This window comes from Elaeis guineensis, chromosome 14, assembly GCF_000442705.2.
Source record: "Elaeis guineensis isolate ETL-2024a chromosome 14, EG11, whole genome shotgun sequence".
In the NCBI taxonomy this organism is placed as follows: Eukaryota; Viridiplantae; Streptophyta; class Magnoliopsida; order Arecales; family Arecaceae; genus Elaeis; species Elaeis guineensis.
In genome coordinates, this window is record NC_026006.2 from 39,682,157 (window position 1) to 39,691,160 (window position 9,004).

Genomic DNA, 9,004 nt, shown 5'->3' on the forward strand with positions numbered 1-9,004 from the left:
ATTAATATTGAATTAAAGTCTTTGTTTTGATCTTCATAAGTAATCTATTGGGCTTAAAATTTTTAGAAACCCAATTCACCCCCCCCCTCTTGGGTTGCATAGCTGGGCAACAGTAATGACTATGATGAACTCCATAAATTAGGGTAATAGGTTTAGGGTTATGATAAGATTATACCTATGAGACCTAAAATTCTAAAAATTTTGATTTAAAATATTTTTAGTTAGAGGTGAAGGAAAAAATGGATAGTTCAAAGCATGTATTTTTAAAATTTTATAGTAAAATAATAAAAAATTAAATATTTTAATTTTCTAAATATACCTTAGATCAGATCTAAATAACTATTAAGTATCTATCACATAAAAAATTTATATATAAAATTTGAAATAAAATAGAAAACTACATCGATCATATCGATGTCCTGAATTTGATCTAACCTTTAGATTATGTCAATAGAGTTCAGAACTCATCACCTTTTCATGAGTTGATGATCTCCACTACTGATAAGCATGGTATGAATCTCTCACTAATGTCGAGTAGCTGTACAAGCATCCAGCCTCTACGAATGATCCACATGAAGCCCCTTGGATCGATCAGCCCTCCACGGGAGTGCTATCTCGTGCCGTCGGCTTCTGATGGTAGATCTAATTTGATCTTCTTTTTTTATCATCTCAAACCTTTTTGATGTTGAAGATGGATCAGATAAGGATGTTGGATGGTGGAGAAAATTTAGATAAAGACTCTTTTCTCTTTAGTTTTTCCCTCACCCAAAAATCTAGAACAGTTCTAGGTCTCTCACCCAAGAGGAGAATGGTCTCCTCTTTTGTTCATGTCAAGGAGGAAGGAAACCCACCCAATCCTCATATCCTAAAGAAGTTTTTTTGATTCTCTTTCTCTCTGATATCTCATAGTGAAGAGCTCTCTTCATTTGGCACACAAAATTATGGCCTTCTTATGGTTGTTGCACAAACCAGATAAAATAGGATAAGGGCTGGAGTTTGTTGCAATTCAAACTCTTTTAAATTTCAATTTGAATCCAACTTTTTTTCACCCTTATCTAACTTAAAGAGGGACTTACCAAAGAAAATTAGATATAAAAATCAGTTAGAAAGACCTCCTTTTCTCATACACAATAGACCCCTTCAAAAGTAGCCAACATGTGGAAGGATACGGATAAGGTTTTAAGTTGAAATTCAAACTAATTTGAATTCAAATAAAAACCAATCAATTCTTATCCTTAATGACAAAAGAAAGATTATTTTTTGATTTTCTCATATACAAACTGATTTTATGTGGTAAAAAAAGGCATGAGATAATTTAGGTGGCGCAAGCGATAGAGTCCTACTCATTTGGGACTCTAGGGTTTTACCAATTGGATTTCTTTCAAACTCAATCCAATTAGATCCAAATAAAATATGATGAACCTAATCTAATTAGAATTTTATAATTTTAATTAAATTTGATCAAATCAATAAATTAATTGGGTCATAGATTCGATCAAATCAGGATCATTTCTTCTTTACCGATTAGGTCATCTCATAACCTAATCAGACTTGACCTGATTGAATCAAATTCAATCAGACTTGATCCAGACTTTAATACTTAATCAAATTGAGCTAATTAGTAATCTAATCATTAAATAATCTTTTATTAATGATAGAGTCCAAGTCTAGTGGGACTCTTCTGTAGAGTCTCCGTCCAGTGAAACTCTTCACCAGAGTCTTTGTTGATTGGGACTCTTCAGATTAGCTATGTAATCGAAGAGGAACTTATAATGTGTGTGATCCCATAGGTTCGAACCTAAGTCAGTAGTATAAGAACTGATTTCTGTACCAATCGGAGTAACCATCTAGCAATGGTACCCGATGTCCGGATAGTCCAAATGTATGCTAAGCAATACTCAAGAACCTATTTGAATATAGTTACCGTATAATTTATCTTTGACCTAAATGCCAAAGGTAACCTAGGGTTTAACTGCCAACCCTGATATGGTCATCCACATTGTATTTCAATTTTTTAAATCCATCATATGGATTATCCTGACCAAGGTTTTAATAAATTGAAATACACTGATATATTAACTCCTACTTATTCGGAGGGATCAATTCCATCTTGACTCACACACCGACTTCACAAGTACTTGACTATGTCCAGAAATATATGAAAAAATATATCCCAAAAGCCAATCGTCAACCTGTTGACGGTTGAGCAACCTTGTATTGTAATTATTTGTTAATAAATAAAATATATTTTTGGCCTTTTCATCATAAGTTTTCATCTTCTAATGAACTCCGTTATTGTGATGAAGTCCTTAGGACTATTTAGGTTCGATAAAGAGAGGATTTATCGATTAGTCCTTAAAACTGTTCACGACCAAATGATAGGCTGTTAATAAGGACGACAGCTTCAATCAAGCATAGGTCACTGTAGGCCATATAGATTGGTTGTCCTCATAATCAAGGAGTGTGGAGACACTGGTATGGCATACAGGTGAGATATAAGGGTACATCATCATTGAACATGACCAACTCCAGAGCATTCTATTGTCGAGAATGTCTTTGATGGGATATAGGTATAAGTGTCCCTTAGACCTGAGATCGCTTCAGTGACTTGCAAGCAACTCACTGTGCTTTGGTACTAGACTACTGAATTTTTAATTCAGTGACGGAAGGCTTCTGGGCATAGTCAAGTACTTGCAAAATCAGAGTGTGATCAAGATGGGATTGACCACTCCAAGAGTTGGAGAAGAATGAGTCGCTGTATTTCAATTTAGCAAAACCTTGGCCAGGGTAACCCATTAGATGGATTTGATATTTAGAAATATAATATGGACAACCTGATCAGAGTTGACAGTTGAACTCTAAGGTGTCTTATGAGCATTTTGGTCAAGGGGATGAATTATATGGAAACTATATCTGCATGAGTTTTAAGGATGTTGTTCTATACATTCGACGTATCCGATCGTCAAGTACTATTGCTAGATGGTCACTTCGATTGGTATAAAAATTTATTTTGATGCTACCGACTTAGGTTTGGATCTAAGAAGTCACACACATTAGAGTTCAAGATCTGATCAGATGGTTGATCAATGATTAAGAATCGTTCTAGGGTTAAACGATCAATACGATTGATATTTAACCTAGTGCAAGTGTTGCAGGAGGATCGCTTAGCAATTTGATTGCTAATTGGCTTAATTTAATTAAGCCAATGGACTGAGATTAAGTCTAACTAAATATGATTTAATTAGATTTAGTTTGTACTTGATTAGATCAGGTTCAATTGGTTTATTGGATAAGCCAAGTGCAAGGAAAAATTAGTCCTAATTCAATTAAGACTTGGGTCAACCTAATTTCTAATTCGATTAAAAAATTAAATCAGATTTAAATTTAATTTAATCTGATTAAATTATATTCTTAATTAGGTTAAGATCTATTTTAATTAGTTTGATTTGATTTTGGTTTTATTTGGTTTAAGAAACCAAATTTGAACAAGTCATAGATTGAATCCTAGTAAGACTAGGATTCCACCTTGCGCCACGTTAGCCCCCCACGCCCACTCTCTTATTTTGTGCCATAAAACCTTCTCTCCCAGGCCTTCACATATGCCCAAAGCTTTCCTCTCTTTCTCTCTTACATAGAATATGGTTGTGGACCTAGTCAAAATAGGAATTAGTTTGGATTTCAAATTCTATGAGATAGAATTTTAGGAAACCAAAACTCTTTCCTTATGGCACTAATTTTATCCAAATTTTTTCTAGAATTTTTGTGACTTTTATGGTACATATTGTGCACCCTTTTCTGATGGTCCATGGTATAAAAATAAGGAGGAGACATCCAAGAGTTGGGCACCCCTTGTCTTGCCCTGTTTGGATTTTTCTTGACTAAGTATTTGACTTAGAAAAGGATTCTATATATCTCTTTATTTAAGATGAATTTCTTCTTAAAATTTTTATTAATTATAGAGCATTGATAGTTCTTTGGGGTGTGTAAAAATTAGGAAGAAAGAGTATTGAGGTATGAAGATATGATAGACACAAAACTATGTGTCTGGGTTCAGCAAAGAGAAGAAGAAGAGGGTCTTCTTCTAGTTTTTCTCCTATCTAAAACTTTTTCTCCTACTTTTCATCTTTGGAAGAGTCCAAATCAAGAAGAAAGAGGCATCTGATCGACCATCGAAGAAGGATCAGCACAGTACTACCATACTATGCTGATTTCCTGGACCACGACTTCTGATCGTGATTCGTGGGCTCGTGTGGATGACTCCTAGAGGTCGGATGTATGTGCGGCTTGCAACATCATCCTCAAGCCCAGATCAGCAAAGTTAGAACGTCTAACTTGCAAGGTAATAGATCTGATCTATTATATTTTACATACATTAGATGTAGCATAGAAACATGTTGATATGATCAACATATAGTTCTTGCTCTTTATATTTTAATTTTTGATTTAATGCCATATAATAATCATGTAATAAGATCTTAGATCTAGAAATTTTCTGATTTTATAAGATAAATTTTGATTTATTTTAGTCTTTCGCTGTCTGATCTTGAAAAAGTTTCAAGATCTAATCTTAAAATCCTAGATCTGGTTCCTTCAATTGGTATCAGAGCCTAGGTTGTTTATTACATGATTATTAATACATGCTTAAATTATTTCTTAGATTATATCTAATTTATAATCTAATTGTTAAATCTGAAATTAAAATTTTTAGATCAATCACGAACTGTAGGTTGTCTTGCTGTAAGGTTTACCCCTTACAGTGCAAAAATTGTCCTAATTCGTGTAGATCTATCTTTAATCATAAATTTGTTAGATATGATATAGATTAAATTTATAATTTATTAAATTTAAAAGGTATTTAAATCTAAAATAAAATATCTTTATTAATAATTTTTGCACAAAGAACCATCATATATTTGTCTGAAAAATTTGTGCAGTTTAAAGTTGAAATTATTTCAATTACATGAACTTGTTTAGATTAGATCTAAAGTAGTTTAATGATTATTTCACTTGTATTTTAATTATGAATCAAACATGCAACTTGGTTGGTAGAATCATATTGTAAAAATATTTTACAAACATAAAAATTATTTTCGAAAAGCCGAACCCCAACCCTCAATCCAAAACTTAATTGAGAATCAAAAAGTTATTTGATTAGGTTCTAGGATTGTGAATTGAAGAACTTAAGACACAAACCATAATACATTGGGTTAATGGGTTAGTGAGAATTAGGTCCATTAATTAGGTTAGACCTAAGGTAGATTAAAGATGGACTTAATTAGAGAATTGACTAAATCTAATCAATTATTGTCTTAGATAAGGTCAAAGATTCTCTAGATCAATTACAATAGTTGTAGTTGGTCCAGTCCATATCTTTAACGAGAACCAAATGGATTTAATTCTTGACTAAGCGATCTAGCACAAACTGTTAGGTTGATTTAATCGAAACTAATTAAACCAGTTGGAGTCTAAGGTAAACCAGACCGGTGGTTTTTAATTGGCAGCCCGCTTACCTGATCATTTCTGATGGTGTCTAAGGCAAGCTTTAGCAGACCCTCCCACCGATCGAACTTACCTGGCCTCTTGGTGAAATTATATTTTGATCGGATCACTTGACTATTCGAGTTGACCCATGTTAGCTAGATAAATCAGGGTGACTGATTTAGGTACTCCTAGACCAGCCCTTTTGATGGTCTCCCTTAAGCTGACTTGGTGAAACCAGTGGGAGGATCATGATAAGCTGGTTCATCTGACCTCCTCCTCTAAATCAATTAAATCTTCTAAAATTATTAGGTCCTTAAAATGAAATAGTTATGGTGATAACTAGATCATAGCCTCCCATTAAGTGGATGATAATGGGTCCGTCAGTTGGATAATCATTAGAGGCCCAAAGGCCTGGTGCTTATCAGCTGATGGAATTGTCATTCATAATATGATTTCTTGACTGTATCTTTTTAAATGATGGTTAGATTAGCCAACCAAAGTTGGGCCTAATCAATCATTGGCTAGATGGGTCAAGTATGGTCATGTTAATGGTTGGACCTAACCAGATCTTTTCAGTGGAGGCCAAAGCCTACTGATTAGGGACCGGGGCAAAATTAAAATTACTAGAAATTGTTTAGAGAAATAATTGATTATGAACCTATCCTTAGATGTACATGGGTTGGCCAACCAAAGTTGGGCTTGTGTGCAGTCTAAGTGGATTCTAGTACCCACTAAGAAATTAGGATAATTCTTTGAATTAGAGGTAGAGGCTATCAATTCGAATAAAATAGTGGGAGAAACTTTTTGATTAAAATCCAAATCTTTTGGTTTAATGAATCAATTACTAATTAGATTATGATTTTTCTTTGTGCAGATATGGCCACTTCCCTATCGCTTTGATCATTGTTGGATAATGAAATTTTGGTGGGACCCAACTTCGGTAGCTGGTACCGAAAGTTGAAGATAGTCTTGGAGCATGAACGGATCCTATATATGATAACGGATCCTGCACCTGAGGAGCCAGCTGCCAATACGCATGGAACAGTCAGAGACACTTATCAAAAGTGGCTCAGTGATCGGACCGCAGTGTGCTGCATCATGCTGGCTGCCATGAGCAATGAGTTCAATCACAGATTTGAGACGGCTCAGCCAAAGGACATGCTTCAAGTGTTGGAGGATGCTTTTGGCACACCCGATGACGTGGAGAGGCACAAGACTAGTTGTGCCATCTTTAACACCAAAATGCGAGATGGTGCCTCTGTCATTGATCATGTATTGTATATGATCGAGCTGATGGAGCATTTGAGCAAGCTCGACTTTCCCTTGCATGAGCAGCTTGAGAAAGATGCAATACTGAACTCGCTGCCCAAGTCTTATCTCCCATTCCTCACTCATTATAGAATGACAAAGCTTGAAGTAAACTACAACGGGTTATTGGGGTTGCTTCAGAACTTTGAGAAGGATCACCAACTCCACAAGGAGTCGGTGAACTTAGTGGGAGGTTCATCTTCTGGTTCTCGATCCTTTGAGAAAAGGAAGAAGAACAAGAAGAAGAAAGTGAAGAAGGTGCAAGTTCAGGCTGGAATATCAGTGCAGGGCCAGACCAGAAAGATCAAGCCCGATAAGAGTCAAACTGAATGCTTCTTTTGCAAGAAGTGGGGGCACTGGAAAAGGAACTGTTCTCAGTACATTGCCTCCCTGGATCCGAACAGACAAAGAAAGAAGCAAGCTGTTACTGAGCAAGGTATTTATATGATAACTCCTTGCAATTTCTCTATTTGTGATATAACTGACTGGGTATTGGATACCGGTAGCCTTTACCATATTTGCAATTCGTTGTAGGGGTTGCAGGTCAATAGGAGATTCGAGCTAGGCGAGAGGTTCCTGAATGTTGGAGATGGAAGATCAGTTTCAGTTCTAGCATTAGAAATCTTGAAACTTATATTTGAGTCCCATACCGTTGTTCTTAATGATTGTCATTTTTGTCCCAGTTTCTTTTCAAATATTATTTCTGTAGGCCTTCTGGCCAAAAATGATTATAAAATTTCAATAAAGAAACAAGTTTGTAATATCATTATGAATGGTGTTACTATTTTTTATAGATATTTGAATAATGGTGTGTATATGTTATCACAACCTGTTAACGTAGTCTATTCTACTGGCAAGCACCCTAGATTAGATAGTGTATCAGATATCTACTTATGGCACTGTAGGCTAGGTCATATAAACAAGAATAGGATAAACATGTTGACTCAAGAGGGAATCCTTGAAGTCAGTGATTGTGAATCACTTCTAACCTGTGAGTCCTGTCTTCTTGGTAAAATGATCAAGTCACCTTTTACTGAAAAAGGTGAGAGAACTACTGAGCTCTTGGGCCTAGTACATATTGATGTATGCGGGCCCATGAGCACAAGTGCTAGAGGTGGATATTTTTACTTCATCACTTTCACGGATGATCTATCCAGATATGGATATGTCCATCTGATGAAACATAAGTTGGATTTATTTGAAATATTCAAACGATTCCGAAGTGAAGTAGAAAAACAAACTAGGAAGAGTATTAAAACTCTTCGATCTGATCGAGGAGGGGAATATCTTTCTGGTGAGTTCTCACATATCTAGGAGAGAATGAGATTCTCTCCTAATGGACTCCTTCAGGAACACCACAACATAATGGTATGTCTGAAAGGAGAAATCAGACTCTGTTAGACATGGTCTGATCCATGATGGGTTTTGCCAGCTTACCGATATCCTTTTGGGGATATGCACTCGAATCGGCCTGTTATCTGTTAAATAGGGTTCCAAGTAAGTCTGTAATTAAGACTCCATATGAGATATGGATAAGACGTAAGCCAGCACTTTCACACCTTAGGGTCTGGGGGTGCCCGACCTATGTCAAATGGTTAGTTACAGATAAACTTGGACCTAGGTCTGACAAATGCACATTCATAGGGTATTTCAAAGAGACCAAAGGATATTTTTTCTACCATGTTGATGAACAAAAGGTGTTTGTTAGCCTTAAGGCAACCTTTTTAGAAAAGAAAGTTCCTTGGTGAAGAAACCGTTGTCTCTAAGGTTGAACTTGATGAAGTTCAATAGGTAGAAGGATCCACACCAATAGCTGAACCTGAGTCGGATTTGATTAGATCAGATCTAGAGTCCAATGTTTCTGCACCATTAAGATGATCTGATAGAGTACCACGTCAGCCGGACAAATACTATAGTTTCTTAGTCCGGGATGGTGATCCCATCGAACTCGATGAGAACTATGAGGATCCAATCACCTATATAGATGCAATACAGAGACCTGATTTTGAGAAATGGCTTGAAGCCATGAAATCCGAAATGGAGTCCATGAAAGTCAATGATGTATGGACATTGGTTGACCCACCTGAAGAGGTTAAACCCATTGGGTGTAAATGGGTCTTCAAAAGGAAGAGGGGTGCAGACAGAAGGTGAAGACCTATAAAGCCTGTCTGGTTGCCAAGGGGTATCATCAACATTATGGTATTGATTATAACGA